The sequence below is a fragment of the Loxodonta africana genome, chromosome 15 (assembly GCF_030014295.1).
Source record: "Loxodonta africana isolate mLoxAfr1 chromosome 15, mLoxAfr1.hap2, whole genome shotgun sequence".
NCBI classification, from domain to species: domain Eukaryota; kingdom Metazoa; phylum Chordata; class Mammalia; order Proboscidea; family Elephantidae; genus Loxodonta; species Loxodonta africana.
Window position 1 is genome coordinate 26,595,884 of NC_087356.1, and position 19,895 is coordinate 26,615,778.

Here is a 19,895-nt window from a genome sequence, read left to right on the forward strand (position 1 = left end):
GACTCAATATCATTGTGAGATGGACTGAATCTCACAATGGACCTGAGAACACAGAGTTGCCCCTTCCAGAGGTGCTGCATGACCTTGGAGAGGGGTTCTGGCGGCCCATGAGTGCTCCCCAGGGAGTTACCCTTGAGAGAACTGGCAACCAAGTGTGTGATCACATCTGGTGAAAGCATTCCAAGTAGGATAAAGTGCAGAACTCAGCCTTTCCTGTCCCAGTGCTCCTGGACTACTGCATACTACATAGAACTCAAAGTTAACCAGAGCTCCAAGAACTGGGCTAATCCCTGTGCCCTGGTATTGAGGATATTGCCATGCCACGGCAAACAATGCAAATGAATATAGTATAGCATGGTGGCAGAGCTCCAGCTTTCACTGTGAATTGGCAGGTAGAAACAAGCTTGAACTACAGCCAGAAGGGTTTGGATGAGTTGCAAAGAGACTTCCTGGACCACTGCTAGAAATGGGCAGCCTGTAATATTTTCTGTTTCTCTTTTAGACTCAAGTGTCTTCAAAGACAGGAGCCTTGGTGGCACAGTGGTTAAGCACTCGGCTACTAACTGAAAGGCTGACAGTTCAAACCCACCAGCTGCTCCGTGGGTGAAAGATGTGGCAGTCTGCTTCCATAAAGATTTACAGCCTTGGAAATCTTACAGGACAGTTCTACTCTGTCTTAAGGGTCGTTATGAGTTGGAATCAACTTGACAGCAGTGGATCTGGTTTTTTAGTTTGGTCTTTAAAGACAGGCACCTACTCAGGAGACAACTTGGAATTGGTGCACTGCTAGTTGGGCTGAATGACGTCCTGATCCTCTCCAGGCCTGGAGAATGACCTGTGAACAGGCTCAGTCCGGCAACATGATGACTGAAGCATTGTATGAACCTGGCTGTTTGTTGGGAATTTCAGCAAACCCAGTGCAAAGTGGTCGGGGTTGAGTGGTGGTGATGGTACAGCCCACTCCGCTGCTGAAAACCTCTAGATTTTGAATGGTTTGGTGGTGGAGGAGGGCTTTCAATTTCTCCAAGTGAAAACATTGTCCCACTGTGTAAATTTCTTTATAGGGTTACTTTCTAGCATGTTTCCATCTCCCAACCATGTTGAAAATTCAATCATCCTATTTCGTGAACACACACACAAGGACAAAAGGGGCTACAATTATATGAATGTGACCTAATCCCTGGCTGGGGAGTCTGACACAGGGACGGTGTGCAATCTAATGAGAACTGGGCCCTGGAAGAAGGAAATGAGGGGAGGGGAGGCAGGGACACAGCTGGGAGGAAGGACTCTGTATTAGCAGATGAAAGAAAACCAAACCTGTTGCTGGCAAGTTGATCCCAACTCATAGCGACCCTACAGGACAGAGTATATCTGCCCTATATGGTTTCCAAAACAGTAAATCTTTATGAAAGCAGACTGCCACATCTTCCTCAGAGAGGCTGGTGGGTTTAAACTGCTGACCTTTTGGTTAGCAGTCAAGCACTTAAACACTGCACCACCAGGATTCTTTTGGAGATGAGAGAAGACAAAGTGCCTACCTCAACCTGATGGCTCAGGCTGTGTTCTCATGACCAACTTGTGTCATCCTGGGCTGGATTTTAAGGGGGACGCATTTCCTTATCGTGGGAAACCCTAGCCCAATGAGGAGTCTTTGTTGTCAAAGAGATGTCAGTCTTAATAGGAGGTAGTTCCTCGACTTGGGAAGTTCCATATCCATTGACTCAGATATAGGGCAGAGACACAAGTGTTAGAGAGTAGTTCAATGCTTGTGGCAGGGCAAAAGAAGAAAATGGGGTCTTTTTCCTAGGGAGCTGGAACAACATGGACTTGAGTTCCTGGGCCCTCAGCCCCAAGCCTTGGCCTCCTGGAAATGGGTTACTAGCTTTTTTCTGGGGTGGGGGCGGGGAGGGAGAAAGGGGTGCCCCACCACCTTCTACTCCCAATAACACAACAAAACTCTGTCAATTCTAGAAACTTCTTTATTAAAAGTCATAGCCACTTGGCCTCCTGATGTCCTTTGCTTCTTCCCAAGAAGGTCCTGGCTGGGAACTCCTTTAAAATGATGTGTTAGTTTGGGCTCCCTAGAAAACAGAGCCTGAGGCAAGGCTTAGGTGCTAATGCTTTATTTGGAAACCCTGGTGACCCAGAGGTTTAAAAGCCAGGCTGCTAACAGAACGGTAGGAGGTTCAAACCCACAAGCTGCTCTGGAGGAGAAAGATGTGACCAATCTGCTTCTGTAAAGATTACAGCCTTGGAAACCCTATGGAGCAATTTTACTTTGTCCTATAGGGTCACTATGAGTCAAAATTGACTTGATGGCAGTGGGACAGGCAAACTCGGGGTGGCAAGATGGAAATGAGGCAGTAAAGGATAGGAAACTGTGCAAAATATGTTATTTCGCTGGCCATTGCTTCTTGACAACTTGCAAAAAGACATACACAACTACCCAATATGTAGCTACATCCACTCAGCCAGGTGGGACATCTCTGGGTAGGCTGTGTAGAAAAAATGTGCCTCAGAACAGTCCATTAGAGGGGGCAGGGAGAGAGAATATTACCTAAGTTCCTCTCTATCTTTTCCAAAATTCAATTCAATTCAATTCATAGGGAGCTAATTAACCTGAACTTCCTGATTGTTCCATTCAGCCCATTCAGCAACTGCTTAGGAAGCCAGGTCCTATGCTGTGCATAATGATGCTTCCTCCAAGTTGGAAGTGCACTAGGACCCTGAGGCTCTGGCAGGGGAGCGGGTCAGCCTCAGATGGCAAAACCACATAGGTATGCTGGAAGTCAGTTGACTGTGGGGGCAGCTGAGGACTGTGGCCATAGGCCTAAGAGAATCTGAGAAGGTGCATAAGATCTGCCCAGTACAAATGGAGATGGTCCCTGGAGGAGGAGAATTGGAAGAAGGGGTCCTGGCAGAAATTTAGTGTCCTTAGAAATCTGGAAAGTCAGGGAAGAGGGAACTCTGGGTGAGAAAAGGTGAATGTGGGAAATGTAGAGTTTCACTGAATTTGGAATAGACAAAGTGGAAGGACAGTGATTCTGTGTGGGAAGGTATTCTAGTTCTAGAACTGACTCTAAGGGCAAGCCTCTGATTAATGAGGTGCATTGAATTGTGAGTATCTTAGCCAGTGTATGGAGCTGTGGTGGTGCAGTGGTTAAGTGCTATGGCTGCTAACCAAAAAGTCAGCAGTTTGAATGTACCACCTGCTCTTTGGAAACCCTATGGGGCAGTTCTACTTTGTCTTATAGGGTAGCCATGAGTCGGAATCAGCTCGACAGTAACAGTTTTTTTTTTTTGGCCGTGTATGCTCCTGGCTGTAAAGAATAACTGTTCTCTTTTTTCTATGTCCACCTGTGTGGTAGATTGTAAAGTGGTCATAAATTCTTCCCCTCCCTGAATCCATCGCCTTGCAATGTAACACTGCAGATGTTCCCGTCAGAAGGTGGAGTCTGTTTCTTCAACTCGAGTCTGTATTGACCATATTACTTACTTTAGACAATGGGACACTAGCAAACACAATACAAATGGGACTCAAAAAGCACCCTTGCTCATTGGGGCTTGCCCAGTTGCTGAACTTAGGACCCTGAGACCGCTGTGTGAATGCACCCGAGCTAGTCTACTGGAGGATGAGAGGCCACATGAAGGAGAACTGAGGTACTCTGCCAGACATATGAGACCATTCTAGTTCATCCAATTGCTGCCTGACCCATTGGCTGAACAAAGACCGGTGAGAAAGTCCAGCGGAGATCAGCTGACCCAGCTCAGACCAGAAAAACTGCCCAAATGACCCAAGAATCATGAGCCAAATAAAATGATTGTTTTCATAAGCCACTAAGTTTTTGGGTTGTTTGTTAAGCAGCAAAGCTTAACCCACTGTGGGTTGAACTAATGAAAAAAAAAAAGTGTTTAGTAAAAATTTTTAGAACAGAGGTGAATTTCGTAGAGTTCACTACAGAGAAAGACAGCTGAATAAAAAGGATAAATGATGGTGGGGATGGTGACGATGGGTGGTAGTGATGAATGTTGATACTAGTGATGGTATTGATGGTTATGGGATTGTGGTTATAGTAGTGGTGATGACGATGATGGCAGTGTGTAATCATGTTTGTAAAGGTGTTGGTGATAGAGATGCTAGTGATGGTGACAGTTGTGGTGATGATGTTTGTGAAGGAGATGGTGATGATGTAACGGTTGTGGCCTTGATGATAATACTGGTGGTTATGATGATGGAAGTTAATGATGTCTGTAAGGATGATGATGACAGTGGCAATGATTGTGATGGAGATATTAATAATAGCAGTAATGATAATTGGAGATGATTGTGGTGATGGTGGTGGTGACTGTTGGTGGTGGTGACTGTTGTTGATGGTGACAATGATTGTGGTGGAGACAACGGAAATGGTTATGCAGATGGGAGTGATGCTGTTTATTGGATGGTGACAATGGTAGTAATGGTTGTGGTGACCATGGTGTTGGTGGCAATGATCAGGGTGACGCAGATGATGGTTCTGATGACAATCAATTGATGTTGCTAGCTGCAGATGTTATATGAGGTGGGATGATTGGAAACTCCTGAATCCAATTCTTTTTTTCACAAGAGCAGATGAACCAGAGCCAGGATAGAAGTGGAAGAAGAAAGAGGGGCCTATGCTGTCAGCATTGGCTGCCTCTTTGAAGGCAGAAGGAGAAAAAAGGCATATGGTGGCACACAGACAGATCGGTCAGCTGGTGGAAGGAGGAGAAGGCAGAGCTCACACTACCTCAAGCTAGAATCCCAGATATGGGTCTCCAGGAGCTCCAATGGCATGGTCTATCCCCCCTGGAGAGAGCCTGGTAGACAGGGAGGCATAGTAAGGATGGGCCATGATGGCAATGTGAGGCGAAAGCCTCAAGAATGTCTGCAAGCCTCAAAGACAGCCATGATGGGTTGGGAGTGCCTCTCATCTGCCACCTGTGGTGGGAAGAGCCTACCGTTGCTTTGTTCTGCCCCAGCCACTCAGAGTGTGAGCTGTGGAACCGGAGGATAGGGAGAGAGTGAAATTGGAGGCTGATGACAGACTACTGGCTTGGGGGGCAGTATGATCCATGGGGGCATGTGAAGGTCAAATGTGGGGAGGACAGGGCAGGCTAGAGCTGTCCCAGCTGCAGAGCAGCTGTTCACTGACCGGTCATTCAGACCTTGCTGAGAGCCGAGAATGCTGTCGTGGTTTTATCACCCAGAGCAGGCCCTTCTGATGGTCAGTTGGATGCAGTCCTTGTTTCTCTGCTTGTTTCCAGGACTCTGCTCTGGAAATACATAACCATGATTCTCCCTAATTGAGTAGGTCTTTGCCCTCCTTACCATCACTAAACACAGAGCTGTAGCTGGAGTATGCAGGTTTGGGGATGTCTTGTCCACAGGCAAACTCACCTCCTCAAACAAGATTCTACGTTAAACCAATGACAGGTGTCAGCAGATGTGGGGACAGGGGAGGGGAGGGCCACTGATTTGGGAAGCAGTAAGAAAGGGGGAATGGAGCCTTGGTGGCACAGTGGTGAAGCGCCTGGCTGCTAATCAAAAAGTAAGCAGTATGAACCCATCACCCACTCTACGGGGGAAAGACATGGCAGTCTGCTTCCATAGATATACAGCTTTGGAAACCCTATGTGGCAGTTCTACTCTGTCCTATAAGGTCACTGTGAGTTGGGATTGGCTTGATGGCAGCGTGTTTGGTTTGGTTTTAAGGAAGAGGGAAGTGGCTACAGTTTGTGGGAAGCTCTGGGATGTCTGCAGAGCCAGACTAGGAAATAAATCTCTGAGAGAGGTTACAATGAACCTGTTGGGGAGAAGAGGGATGCAATTTCTTGAGCCCCACTTGGGTCTTGAGAAAACTGCAGTTTCAGAACATGGGTCCATGTCTTTAGCTAGCTTGAAAATTAGCTCATTTCTGTACCTGGGTCTTAATCAGGTCATGTTCTGCAAAAAGACACTTGCGCAAGGGTGAGTTGGAGCTGAAATGCAGTAGCTCAGCTTCCAGTCATCAAGGCCTGTGCCTTAGTATAGGACTGAGCCCACCCACAAGAAAAGCCATCTTTTTCTAATCACAAAGGCACTGCACAGGCTAGTGGGAGACCTGGTCTAAATGCACATGAAGTGTTATCTTCAACCCAGGTTGGTTCCATCCCTGCTGCTCTGATCCTGCATGTAGGCTTCCACAGTTCAGTTAGACAGAGACTGGAGCAGTGTCCTCTGAGCGCTTCCCCACAAAGGCCTGGAGTTAGTTGAGTCAACCCAATATCTACAGCCAACAGAGACAGGGTCCCTATTCTCATAAAGCTTAATACAATCATTTATTACATAAATAGTAATTAAAATATGATGATACTAAGGGTAACGATGACAGCATATAACAGGGACTATCTTTGCCTGAAGGTAAGGTAAGATGTCCCTTTCTGAAGAAGTGACATTTCTGTTGACATGTGAAGGATGTGTAAGAGTTTGCAAGAGGAGAGTGGGGCTGGGGAAAAGTGTGATAGGCCAAGGATCACCATGGGTGAAGGTCATGAAGGAGGAGGGAATTTGGAGCTTGAAGGATCCTGAAAAAAGCCAATGTGGCTGTAGTAAGCAAGAAGAGGTACAGCTCGAGATGAGAGGAGAGGTAGTCAGGGGCCAGAACATGCAGAAATCTGGGTATCATGAAGGCTGTTGGTCTTTAAGAGCCTTGGAATATCTTTGAAGGATTTTAAGTAGGACAGTGACATCATCGAATTTGTGTTCTGAACAATATCCGTGCCTGGTAAGCAAAAATGGATTGGGGATGTGGAAGTAGGGAGGCCAGTTGATGGTGGTTTGATTAGAAAGACTGCTATAGTGGAGTAGAAGAAAGGGCCTGGCTGGGGTCTTGTCTAACTCAAAGGGGGCTCTTGGAAGTTTCTCCACTCTGCACACCAAGATCAATTCCCACCCAGATCTGGTCTGGACTAGCCTTATCTCTGGTCAGATTACATCTTGAGCTGGGGTCCCTGACTCTGCCTTATAATAGTTTTTTTTTTTTTTTTTAATGGAGAAAAAAGACAGAACCCAGCACTTTGTACATTGCAGGAACTCATTAATATTTGGCAAATGAAGGAGAGTAGGAAAAACAGAAGATGGAGTTAATGAAAACCAGCAATAGAGATGCTCTATTTTCCTATAGTTTAATAGTGTTCTCTAAAGGTCAGGGGAGTAGACCTATAAGGTTAAAATGGAGAAGGGGACGAAGAAGGGGAAGAGGAAAAGGAGAAAGAGGAAAAGGAAAACCCAATCAAGAACTAGCCCTAGGTAAAGTTTTCAAGAAGCCCATTCATCTTTGATCTGCCCTCACTTCCCTTTGTGAAGGCCTCCTTCTCATGCCCACGTAGGCCCAATGCTATGCCCACTTCCACCTCAGACTTCCAAAGGTCTACCATGCTCCTCTACCCACCATTCCTCCCAAGCCTCTCATGCCCCCCTCAAGGACATAGTCTCAGCCAGGAGTGGCTAACTCCACAATGTGCATGAAAATGAGGCCTAGCCTTTGTAGAAGTGTTTGCAATTTTAAAATAAAATGATTATTTTTCATACAAACCCATAAGTGGCACATTTTAAGGCAACTGGGGAAAGAGAAGGCAAAGAGTCAGGGCACAAGAAGGCAGGTGTTTTGGGCTCAGCATCTGAGATTACCTTTCCCAGTGCTTCTGGCCACAGGTGTCTCAGACACCCCTACAATACCCTCTCCACTTCCTGATGTACCTCTTCCCAGCTTCCAAGGTGTTACGGGTTCAATTGTGTCCCTCAAAAAGATATGTTGCAGTACTAACCCCTGGTACCTGTAAATGTGACCTTGTTTGGAAATAGGATCATTGAAGATGCTATTAATGTGAGGTCATACTGAAGTAGGGTGGGCCCTAATCCAATATGACATCTGCCCTTATGAAACGAGAAAAAACACAGAGACAGACACAGAGGGAAGACAGCTGTGTGAAAATGAAGGTAGAGAGTGGAGGGATGCATCTCCAAGTCAGGGAATGCCAAGGATTGCCAGGAACTACCAGAAGCTAGGAAGAGGTAAGGGTGAATCTCCCCCTAGAGCTTTCAGAGATACATGGCCCTGCTGACAGCTTGACTTCAGATTTGTAGCCCTGAGAACTGTGAAACAATAGCTTTCTGTTGTTTTCAGTCAACCAGTTTGTGGTACTTTGTTACAGCAACCCTAAAAGAAAAAAAAAAAAAAACCAAACCAGTTGCCACAGTGACCCTATAGGACAGAGTAGAGCTGCCCCATAGAGTTTGCAAGGAGTACCTGGTGGATTTGAACTGCCGCCCTTTTGGTTACTAGCTGTAGCACTTAATGACTACAATACCAGGGCTTCCGTACCAGCCCTAGGGAACTCATTTATAAGGTTACTGTGTGCTGGGGAAGGGGCTGAAGGGATGGCTAAAGCAGAGGTCATCTAGGGCTGTACTAGCAATTCTGGACTCAATACTGCCAGGGACTCCCATTTTGCCCCCTTGAAGCCCTTCTTTGGACCCATTCCCCTAAAGACCCAAATTTATTCAGACAGACAAGGCCATGACTTAGAGTTTCAGAAGCCCACATCGTCTCCAGGGTTGAGAGAAATATGAATGAGGAGACTTCCCATGGCAGAGAGACTTGGAGTGCTGGTGGGGATCCAGGTGAGGGTCAAGGGAGAGAGGGCTCAGAGACCCCAGGAAACCCCTGGAGATCTAAACAGTGTCAGAGTCCTAAGAGAGGCCTAGGAGAGAAGTGCAGATGCAGTTCCCTGGAAGAGATGGTGTTTAGATAAAATAGGCTGGTGTTAACAGCCTACCTAGTGGAAGGATAGGGTGAATGATTGAGGACACTAAATGCTACATCAATGTCCTGGATTGACTTATGTCCCCCCCAAAATGTGTGTATCAATTGGGCTGGGCCATGATTGCCGGTACTGTATGACTTTCCTATATGTTGTAAATCCTGCCTCTATGATGTTAATGAGGACAAGAACCTTCCTCCAGAGCCGACAGAGAGAGAAAGCCTTCCCTTGGAGCCTATGCCCTGGACTTGGACTTGTAACCTACCAGACTGTGAGAAAATAAGTTTCTCTTTGTTAAAGCCAGCCACTTGTGATATTTCTGTTATGGCAGCACTAGATAACCAAGACAATCACCCTCTCAACCCTGGCGTCAATGGCGACATCATCTTGGGCTTTGGGGTTGTCAATGAGAATGGCCCAGGTTCTTGTGGAGGAATAATTGTCACTTGTCTGTGCATAAGCTTCACACAAGGAAATGGGGTTAAGGAGAAACGAGCACAGAGTGAGGGTAGGCCTCTAAGTCTCAGAGCCAAAGAGCTCTTCCTGATTGCGGAAGAGTTTCTGTGAAACAGTGAGTTTTGGGAGGCCAGCCCTTTTCTACCCAAGCTGGGCTGTGAGCAGGGTCACCAGAGGCCTTAAACATCTGGTCTCTTAAGTTTCTCACATACCACACTCAAGAAGGAGGGTGTTTAGGGTCATTGTGAGGGTACCACTGAGGTCAGGTGAAGATCACAGTTAGGAATCAACCTGTGCAGGACAGGGAAGTCTGAGGCTAGGCTTAGGGGGCCAGCCTGAGTCATGGTTAGGAGTCAGTCTCTGGGTTTGGCCCTGGTTTATGAGTCTGTCTGTAGTGAGGTAAAGGGAACAGTGCAGAGGTTACACCCCTTAAATGAGGGTCAAAATTTGGGGCTCCAGCTTCATTAGAACTTGTTAAAATCTCTGTGTCAGTGGGATACTTTTCAGGGACAGAAAAGAAAAGTGGCAGGGGGATAAGGAGTCTCTTGGGTGAGTGAGGGTGCTCAGGGCCCTGCTTCGGAGGGAGAAAATAAGTTGGCCTTGGGAGGAGACGGAAGGAGGGGTTGTGAAGATTTGGGCCAAGATTCCTGCAGGCAACTTGGAGCCAAAAAGCTTAGAGGTGGTAGGAGGTCAGAATTGGGTGTGAGAAAGGAACCAGGCCGTTCCTGGGAGCCCAGACCACCTTGGTGGCCTCCCTGTCACTCCTCCCATAGTTTGGCCTGGAATGCAATGAGGAACACAAGGTCTTAGCCTTCCCTGGGACCCAGAATCCAGCATAGGAGTTAGTGGCCTCCTTGTGCTCTGGGTGGAGGCACGGGGAAGTGATGTTGGATCTGGACCCTCTAGGAAGTCAGCAAGTGGAAGGCGTGCTAGGATGTGCAGAGAGAATTAGGGCAGCAGAGCTGGGGATGTACATATAAGGGAGGCTGGAGAAATTCACTCCCTTGACAATATTCAATAGGTTTTGGGAACCGGGCCCAGCTGGGCCTCCCCTACTCTGGGCCAACCTCAAGATAGGAGTTACCCATAAACACCCGTATCACGGGCTAGGAGGAAGGAGCTGCCAGATGGAGCCTGTATGGATGGTGAGCCTGTGTCCTGAAGGGCCAGGGGAACCATCCACAAGGCTGTGGTCGACTCTGGGCACCAAGGAAGAGAAGAAGAGGCCGAAGGATTCAACCAGGCAGTGAGGAGCTACAGGAGTTTGTCTGGTAAAGGGAAGTGGTCCTCTGTGTGATGGGCTGGTGCCTTTTGGAAACATTGGTGAGGCTGCAAACTGTGGGGGGTGGGGGACAGAGGAGGAAAGCCAGCAGGTGTTTACCCCACAATGTCTTTTCCTGTCTGTTTCCTATCAGTGGAGAAATGGGCTCCATTTTCTCACCAGTTCTTTTATAGTGGATCCAGGCCTCTGCACAGTCTCTCATTCATTCAACAAAATTGAGTGTTCCCCTTATTCTAGCATTTCTTGAGGAGCTTGGGATGCATCAGTGAACAAGAGACACCAAAATTAGATCCCTGCCCACATGGGATTCACATTCTAGTAAGAGATCAGGTATTCAGGAGGAGAGGCAGGCAGGGGACATCAGGGAATCTGGGAGAAGGGAGGGAGTTCTGGCCATAGGAGCAGAGATGGAGAAGTACTGGGGCCTCTGTGAGGAGAAGCAAGAGCAAGTCCCAGGCCTGGGCTTCCAAATGAATGGAAAGCTAAGAGGTTCTTAAGGAGGAGTGTCAGACTTGGGGAACTGGGTCTTGGTACAAGGCAGAACCCATTTATCACACTGCAGGCACAAGGTCAAGGCTGCCAGATGATGGGCTGGGTTCTCCCCATACATACACTTCCTTCCTTTAACTTGTCTCCCTAATTTCTATGCTACCCTCTCATATTTATTTCACACCTAGAAGTTAGAGCAATTAAAACAACAACAGCAATGACAACAAAACCCCAAAACCAACACAGACAGGCTGTTTGATCTAGGTGGCCTCAGTTTCCCCATTTATACATTGAGAAGTTGGACCAGATAAGCTCTGACAGTCTGATTTCAGGTTGGTGAAAGATTCATAATTTTTAGCAGAAGATCCCCAAAGCGAGGCCCTTCTTCAGAATGCTTCAAATTGCTTAATTTTGTTTCCTGGGTGCTCTGGCCACCGTGATTTCATGTTAACCCCCCACCGTGCCTGTGAGGTGAGGAGTTGGGATTTACAAATAGGCAAATGGAGTACCTGACCCATTCAGTGTGAGCCTCATGTTACAAGGAGAGTTGATTCTAGAATTAGGCCTGATGCCAGCTCTGGTGACTTCTAACCCATCTTCATTCACATGGCCAGGGACCCAGAGCAGGGGTTAGAGCGTAGAACCACCTTGTTGTTGTTAGTTCCTGTTCAGTTGGCTCTGACTCATGGAAACAGAAGAAACATTGCCTGGTCCTGCCCCATCTTCATGATCGTTGGAATGTTTCAGTCCATTGTTTCAGCTGTTGTGTGAATCCATTTGATTGAGGGTTTCCCTTATTTTTGCTGTCCTCTACTTTACCAACCACAATGTTCTTTTCTAGTAATTGGTCTTCTTAGACTCTATCAAATGGATCGGGGGTGGGGAAAGGAAGAGTAGGTTGGGCCAGAGCCCTGTGGTCTCAAGGGGATGGCTGTGGTCTGGGGGACCTTCAATGCATGGTTTGGAGGAGGAAGGAGAATGTGTAAAGAAACCCCACATCTTGTTCTTGCCTCCTCTCTCCCTGGTTCCTAGGGACTGTGGTGGGCTGAGAATGAGGCCTGGGTCAAGGGCTGCCTGGTGGTGGCCCCGGCCCCACATTGAAGAGATGAGGGTGGAACACGTCATGTGATTCCTGGTCAAGGCTCCTGAAACAGCAGCAGCATGGCCTGGATGGTCGGGTTTGGTCCTGTCAGTGCTCCCCTGGTTTCAGACAGCTGGTCAAGCTTAGCATAACCTCGAGTCTCTCCCAGTTGGTCCTTTCTCTAGGCTCTGTTTTTCAGCCCAAATCTGGTTCCCTTCTCTGGCACTTTGCCTCCTCCCTGTACCCTCTTTTCTCTCTGTGTCCCTACTTCTGACCCTCTTTTTCTTCTGGTTATGATTTTCCTTACCAATTGGTATAATTATTGCCTCATGTATACCACTAAAGCGGCCTCCAGAGAAAATCTGTTAGATGCCTTTAATAGATTGTAAGTGGCATTGCAGAGATTCACCCTCTTTCTCTGCCATGGGGCCCTCCAGCCTCAGGGTACCACTCATTCTGGCTAGCTCAATGCCCTTCCTCTGGGGTGTGGGTGGCAAAGATCCCCCCCACTCTGGTCCCATCCCCAGCTCTGGGTCTCCTACCCTCAGTCCAACGGCTGCCTGTACCCCTCCCTCTGCAGGCAGCCTCCTGGCTGACTTCATCCCCTGTCACATTCCTGGCTGTGAAAGGGGCCTCTTCCAGGGCCCTGGGGAGATGACATGAGCTTGTTTGTTTTTCTCCTGTCTCCACTTCAAGGGCTCCACTGGCAAAAACAACACCCTGATGACTTCCAGCTCTTCTCCTCCTTTGGAACATGGGAAAGACAGTCTACACTCTCAGACGTGTCAACTGAGGGAAGAGGAGCACAGGGACAGTCTTTAGGACAGTTACCTGCTCCCACTTTTCTTTCGTGGGGAAGGTCAGAGGTCATCTGGCATCCACAAAGTTCTCCCTCTGTGCCCTCCTCAAGAGGAGGCTCTGAGTGGAGGCAGAAATTTAAAAAGCAACTTAAAAGAAGGGCCTGGGGAAGGCAAGGTTCAATCCAAGGGAATGAATCTAATGGGAAAACATTAAAACACATCTGAAGATAAGAAATGTTTTCTCAAGACCTCTCACACCACACTGTGCAAGAACAAGCCTCGTCAGAGATGGTGTGTGTTCCTGTACAGGTGCTGAGATGATGAATGATAATTATAATAAATGATAATTATAAAAGACTGCCCTTTAATATAAGAAGTGCCACCCAGAATCAATACGAAGGGACAGTACATGGGGCATAGGTTACAAGGATGAGCTATTGAGGACTAGACTCTTTTTTAGGGGCCAAAGAATGCAGCTACAGTCACCTGGAAGGGGTGGTGCTTGGGTAAAAGAAGCTGGCATTGAAAGCCCAGTGAAAGGACAGAGTGAATGAGGACACTGCAAATACTACATCACCCTCCACAACCTTGGATTCCGTGGGGCTCCCATCTTGGGCTTTGGGATTTATTGATGAGAATGGCCCAGGTTTGGTAGAGGAAGAATTTGAACTGTCTTCAAGGGCAGTACAGAACTGTACTACCACCAACCTTGTACATAAACTCCAGAATGATTCCAGGGGGCCACAGAGAAATGGGCCCAGGGTGAGAGCAAGACTTTAAGACCCCAGGGCTAAAGGGCCCTTCCTGATGCTAGAACCATCTCTATAAAGAAGTGAATGCACAGATAACTCCAGGGTTAGTTAAGAACACTTAGAGAGCCAAACCAGAGCTACAGGACTACCCAATCCAACTGCCAGGAAGAGGCATGTATTTTCAGAGAGCAAAAGAAGGTGATGGGCTCAAGGTACTCAAAGACAAGCTCATACAGGAAAACAAGAACAGCAAGGAAGTGGAGGAGGGTAGATTCAGCTTTTCAAATCCTCAAAGCTCAGTCTTGCGTCCCCCATTTTTCCCAGGGCCTGCTACCTGCCTTGAGGAGAAATTGATGCTTAAAATTCACTTGAGTTTGTGGAGGAGATACAGGGTCATCTTCAACTTCATTAACTACTTGCTTTTTGTCTGCCATGGAGGACAAGTTGCTAGTTAGTCAGACCTTATGACCCCTCCGTTATAAATCCTTTCCCTGGTGAGGAAATGGGCACTAGTTTTGGGGGAGTTCCTACCCATCCTGATCAGTAAAATACAGTTCCTGCCCCTGAGGGTCCCAGGTGTTATGGAGCCTCATTTCTGGGGTTCCTTGGTCAGCCTAATGGAAAGAGAAAAATCTTGGATATAAGACATATACACTTCAGCACAAAAATGGACAGTGATCACAGATGCTAAATGGAGTCCCTCAGTGCAGTCCTGAAGAAAGCTGGGCAAGCCACAGAGAAAATGGGACCAGCTGGAGATGAATAGGAGAGCCTACTCAGGGGCTTGCAAGGACAATGGTGGGGCATGGATTGGCAGAGAGGCGAAAAGAAGTGATGTGGAGAAGAGATTGGTAGGAATGGGCACTTCTGTGTGGTTATGCACAGCCGTAATTGTTCTATTGGAGGGCATTGACATCAACATCCTAGTGTCTCAAGAAAAGGAAAGACCATGCTGCCACACACTGAGTTGTCCTCTCTGCCTTTCACCTACTGTATATTTTTTCCTGATCCTCTCTTTGAAACATGCTACATACAGGCTGCCTATGTTCCTCTTGATATTGGTGTCCAGACTTCATTCTCTCATTCAACCCACTTAGTTAGCATCTTCTTTGTTCTGGGTACTATGCAGGGATCCAGGGGCACAAAGGTGAATTTGACTCAGTTAGATTTTAAGGAAGCCCTTAGACTAATGCAGTGCTGCTCAATAGAACTTTCTGCAATGGTGGACATGTTCTCAATCTGTGCTGTCCAATATGGGAACCACTAGCCATATGTGGCTATTGAGCACCTGAAATGTGGCTAGTGCAGTTGAAGGATTGAACTTTTAATTAACTTAAGTGTAAATAGCCACATGTGATCAGTGGCAACCATATTAGACAGCACAGGCCTAATGGAAAAGAGACACAAATGACTAGGTCACTACATTTCGGTTCAATCAATGCTGACATTGTAGTCTGGTCAAAGAAGCAGAAGGGAGGGAGTGACTGGTTCTGCCTGGAAATTAGGAAGGCTTCCGAAAACAGGTGGCCCTTGAACTAAGTTGGGGATGATGAGGAGGGCATGCATGAGGGTGGGATTGTGTATGTGATGGTTGAAGGCTCAAACTAGTGATTCCTGAGTTTTTTGTAGATTTCTCAGCTGGACTTCTCCACAGGTTAACTAGAAGAGCTGAGCTTGAGCAAGACGATGCAGATGTGTTCTGCCCACTGGCCTGGCTCTCTGCCCTCTTCAGTCTCCGGTGGGGGTGGGTGATGACAGATAGACTCATGGCTTTCCCTAGATTGAGGGATCCAAGGATCTGGACTGACCCTGGGAATGATGATTGCACCCAGAAGAGAGGGCGCGGGGTATCTGGAGACCATCTGGAGAGATGAGAAACATTTAGGGGAAGAAGACTGATGCATGGGGGAGGATGTTTCTGGGATCCAGCTCTCCAGTGGAGGCCAGGAGACACTCCCAGGGCCAACTCCTTCCTCCAATCCAGATGGAGAAATGGTGGTGAGGGTGTTTGGGCTCTTCCCCATGAGGCAGTTGGCGAACAGTCATTGTGAGGCTAGGGCAAAGAGTAGGTGATGAGGCATTCTAGGGCCCTCCTGTGCTCCAGAGTCCTTGGTGTGTTTGACTTGTAGGGCTCATACCACCCCACCAGCGTAGGGTCTTTCTAGAGATGAAGCTCTAAAGTATGTGGCCCTAAGTAGAGGTAGTTTGAAAAGGTAAATATTTAATTTCTACATGCATTAAATAGAACCATTAATTTACCTTTGCAAGACTTACTTCTCCTCCAGGCTTTCCCATATCTCAAGATGGTATCACCATCCAACAAGTTGCTTCATCCAGGAACTAGGGAGTGTTTGTGGATTTCCCCCTCTTCCTTATTGCCCACATTGTTTCCATGGAGAGTTTCTGTTGATTCTTCTTCCAAAATCCACCTCTAATCCATTTAGTTCTCTCTATTTCCACTGACATCCTGGTTCAAGCTTCTGTAATTTCTTATCTGGGAATTTGCCTTTAACAAATTTCCCTATTTCCTATTCTGCCCTCTTCTGTCTATTATACATATAAAAGTTAGAGTAATTTTTTAAAAAACAAAAACCAGATTCTGTTGTTTGCCTGTCTAAAACACATTCAATGGTGTTACATTTTACTTAGAACAAAATCCACACTCCTTAACATAGCCAGAGAGAACCTTCATGGTTTGGCCCTGATATGTCTTCGGCGTCATCTCACAGGCCTCTACCCCAGCACACAATGCTCCTGATACACAGGTCTTCTAGTTCTTTGAACAAGCCAAACCCCTTCCTACTGCCAAGACTTAGCCCATTTTGTGGCTGTCCTGCTTCTTCGTATGAATGGCTTCTTCCTACTGTTGACATCTCCATGCATGCACCTCTCTCTCCCATCCCACAGCACACTTTTCCTTCATAGCAGAATTTGAAATTTGCTTCTTGCTTATTATCTATCTCTTTTGCCACGCTGTAAACTGTGAAATTCAGGGACCAGGCCTGCTCTGTTCTCCACTGTATACCCAACAGCTGAGGGGCTGCCTTGCACACAGAAGGACCTAGATAAGTTTTCACCAAAAGCATGGATGAATGTTATTTTCCCCATACATATAAAATAGTCCTACAAAATCAATGCTGTTCTTGGTTGAGAAGAGCTGGTTAATCCCAAGAGCTTCCAACATTGTCTTAAGTTATTACTGAGGTTTGTACCCAGTTTACTCAGCCTCCCTCTATTGTATCTAAGACAAACCAGCTTTTCAGGGGTTACCAAAGCCCTGTGAGTTTCCACATTTTGATGTCCATTCTGAACACAGAGCTGTTAGTTGCATGAACTTTGTGATGGTGCCAATCCTTTCCCAGCCTGAGTCTGGCTGGAATTTATATAATTTTTCTTTTCTTACAAACTCTCCCTCTCTAGAAAAATCTATGTGGTACGAGAATAGGAAGACTTGATCTTTGAGAACATATTTAGGCAGAAATATCAGAGGGGACCAGGCAGGTAATCCTGGTGAAAAGGGCCCTGTGACCCAGAAGAAGCCTCAGATCCTGTCAAGGAGAAGGGGCTTGTTCCCTCTTTTTCAGTACTTTCAAGTCATTTATCACCCTTGTTCTAAGCAGTACAGGCCAGCCTCCAGGGCATTATATCAATCAGACTGGCTAAGAGCTCAAGATCTGGAGGATGACTGCCTGGGCTTAAATCCTGAATAACTGTAGGCACGTCACTGGCTGCGTGCCTCAGTGTCCTCATCTGTCTTCTGAGTGCCTCTGCCCTTTCATCATATTTTGATTCTGTGCATTACCCCCATGACCTCCCTAATAGGTCATGTGGAAAGAGAAGTTCGTGGGTTGGCTATCCTGGGCACCTGCCTCTAACATGATTTCAGTCAGTGCCTGGGCCTGACAATACAACCAGCTGACCTATCCTTGATTCTTTGCACATATTTGCCCTCTATAGGTGTCTACCAAACCCAGACCCCACAATCTCTCTCCTGAAGTAGAAAAAATGCCATAACTTACTTGTTGTTTCCTGTAAGGAAACATATTCTGTTCATCGCTCCCCCATTATGAAAGCAATTGACAGAAATGCATTAACAGTACAATATGAAGAAGTCTATTCATGTAGTTCATTATATAAATAAAAGAGAGAAATGCATGATCATATCAATAGACATTTAATAAAATTCAACTTTCATTTTTAATTGAAGAATTTTAGTCAGCTGAACTTAGAGTGATTTTTTTTTTTTTTTTACTTGGTAAAGAGTATCAAACTTTATCCCAAATGGTAAAATGCTATAGACATTCCCATTAAAGTCGGGGAGTTAAGTATCACTACTATATTTCAAAGTAGTTCAGATATCTTAGACAATGCAAAAGAAAATAAAAACTGAATAGCATAAATATTGGAAACGAAGAGGTGAAAACACTATTATTTTCAGATGATTTGATTGCCTTCATATTGAAAATGTATTATTTGTCTCTCCAGCATCTGTTGCCTCTTCTTTCTGTAACAGCTTACAGAGTTCACTTGAGGATCCATATAACCTGAATGAAGTTCCCCCCTCAGATCCTGGGGTCAAGCATGTGACTCAGGCCTAGCCAATCAACATACTCCATGCCCTTGGGAACCAAGGTTGTGGTGATAGCCACATGAGCAATCACATAGAGCCTGAGAATGAATCTTACACATCTAAAAGCCAAAGAGAGAGAAGGAGGAAAACCAAGTTCTGCTGAGGTCAGTCTTTCCCCTGAACTTTCCATCCTGAGATCAAATAAATTCTCTTTTCACTTAAGGCAGATTTACTTTTATTTGTTTTCCACTCAAAATATAAAGATTTCTAGCTAATACATCTACCTAAAAAATACAAACGACTCACTTGAAAAGTTGTTATAAATAATATGAGGATGCCCTAAGGTGACCAGATAGAAGATAAACATATAAGAATTGATAGCTTTCCTATATGTTGTAAACAATCCTTAGAAAATGAAACGACGTTATCTCTTACTAGCAGCAGTAACCAAAACCATACGTTTCTCAATAAATATTCAAGACCTGTAAAGAATTCCATAGATTTCACTAAAAGATATAAAAACACTTTTTTTCACACAACTTTTGCCAATTCAACTTTTGACAAGTGTACGGCTTATTGACAGCAATTACAATAACTAGCTGTGCAACCCTACCCTAAATCAATGTGGTATAACCTTTAACCCCCCTTTACCCCCTTTCTCCCAATTTCCTTTTTTTTTCTTTTTTTTAAGGAAATGTAATTTGGTTTTAGAGTTCATTCGGAAGAGCAAATGATGAGAATGATTTTAGAATGAGAAGACTTGTTCTGCTGGACACAGAGTACTCTATAAAGTTACACTAATCAAAACTGGGCAATATGGTGCAAGGACAAATAGACAAGGAAACTGAATACAGGGTCTAGAAACAGAATGGTATATATTTAAGAATTTAGTATATGATAAAAGTTTCATTTCTAGGTGGTGCCAAGTGGATAGTTCATGCAATAAATGGAGTTGGGACTAATAACTAACTACCCAACTAAAAAAAAAAAATCCCTTCCTCACACCCTACACAAAACATTAACTCCATATGATTTCAAGATTTATAGAGCAAATCCCATAAAAATTAGAATAAAATATGAGTTTTATTTTTAAATAACAGCTTTATTGAAATATAATTCATGTACTGTACAATTCACCTGTTAAAAGTGTCCAATTCAATGGTTTTTAGTATATTCATACAGCTGTGCAACCATTACTACAATCAGTTTTAGGACTTTTTTTTTTTTTATCACTCCCCCCCAAAAAAACATATTAGTAGTAGCTCTCCTTTTCCCTCTAACCCTTCTCCCCAGCCCTAGGCAACCACTGATCTACCTTCTGTCTCTATAGATTTTCCTATTTTGGACATTTCATATAAATGGAATCATATATGTGATCATTTGTGATTGGTTCCTTTCACTTAGCATAATGTCTTCAAGGTTCATCCGCGTTGTAGCATGAATCAGCCCCTCATTCTTTTTTATTATCAAGTAATATTCCTTTGTATGGATGTAGAAGCCCTGATGGCACAGTGGTTAAGCGCTTGGCTGCTAACCAAAAGGTCGGCAGTTTGAACCCACCAGAAGCTGCACGGGGGGAAGATGCGACAGTCTTCTTATGTAAAGATTACAGCCTTGGAAACCCTATGGGGCAGGTCTATCCTCT

The 19,895-nt window shown here is 45.6% G+C and overlaps 1 long non-coding RNA gene across 2 annotated transcripts in view; it reads left to right on the top strand.

Moving 5' to 3' along the window:
• LOC111751574 (uncharacterized) overlaps nucleotides 1-19,895 on the top strand; it is a 160,753-nt gene that overhangs the window by 92,186 nt on the left and 48,672 nt on the right. Inside the window, exon 1 of one of the 2 annotated variants that reach the window (XR_010317950.1) lies at nucleotides 18,001-18,414. The exons of the other annotated variant lie outside the window; for it this stretch is intronic. This is a non-coding gene — a long non-coding RNA (uncharacterized LOC111751574). Of the gene's footprint in view, nucleotides 1-18,000; nucleotides 18,415-19,895 lie in introns of those variants that run through there. 2 annotated transcript variants of the gene reach the window in all.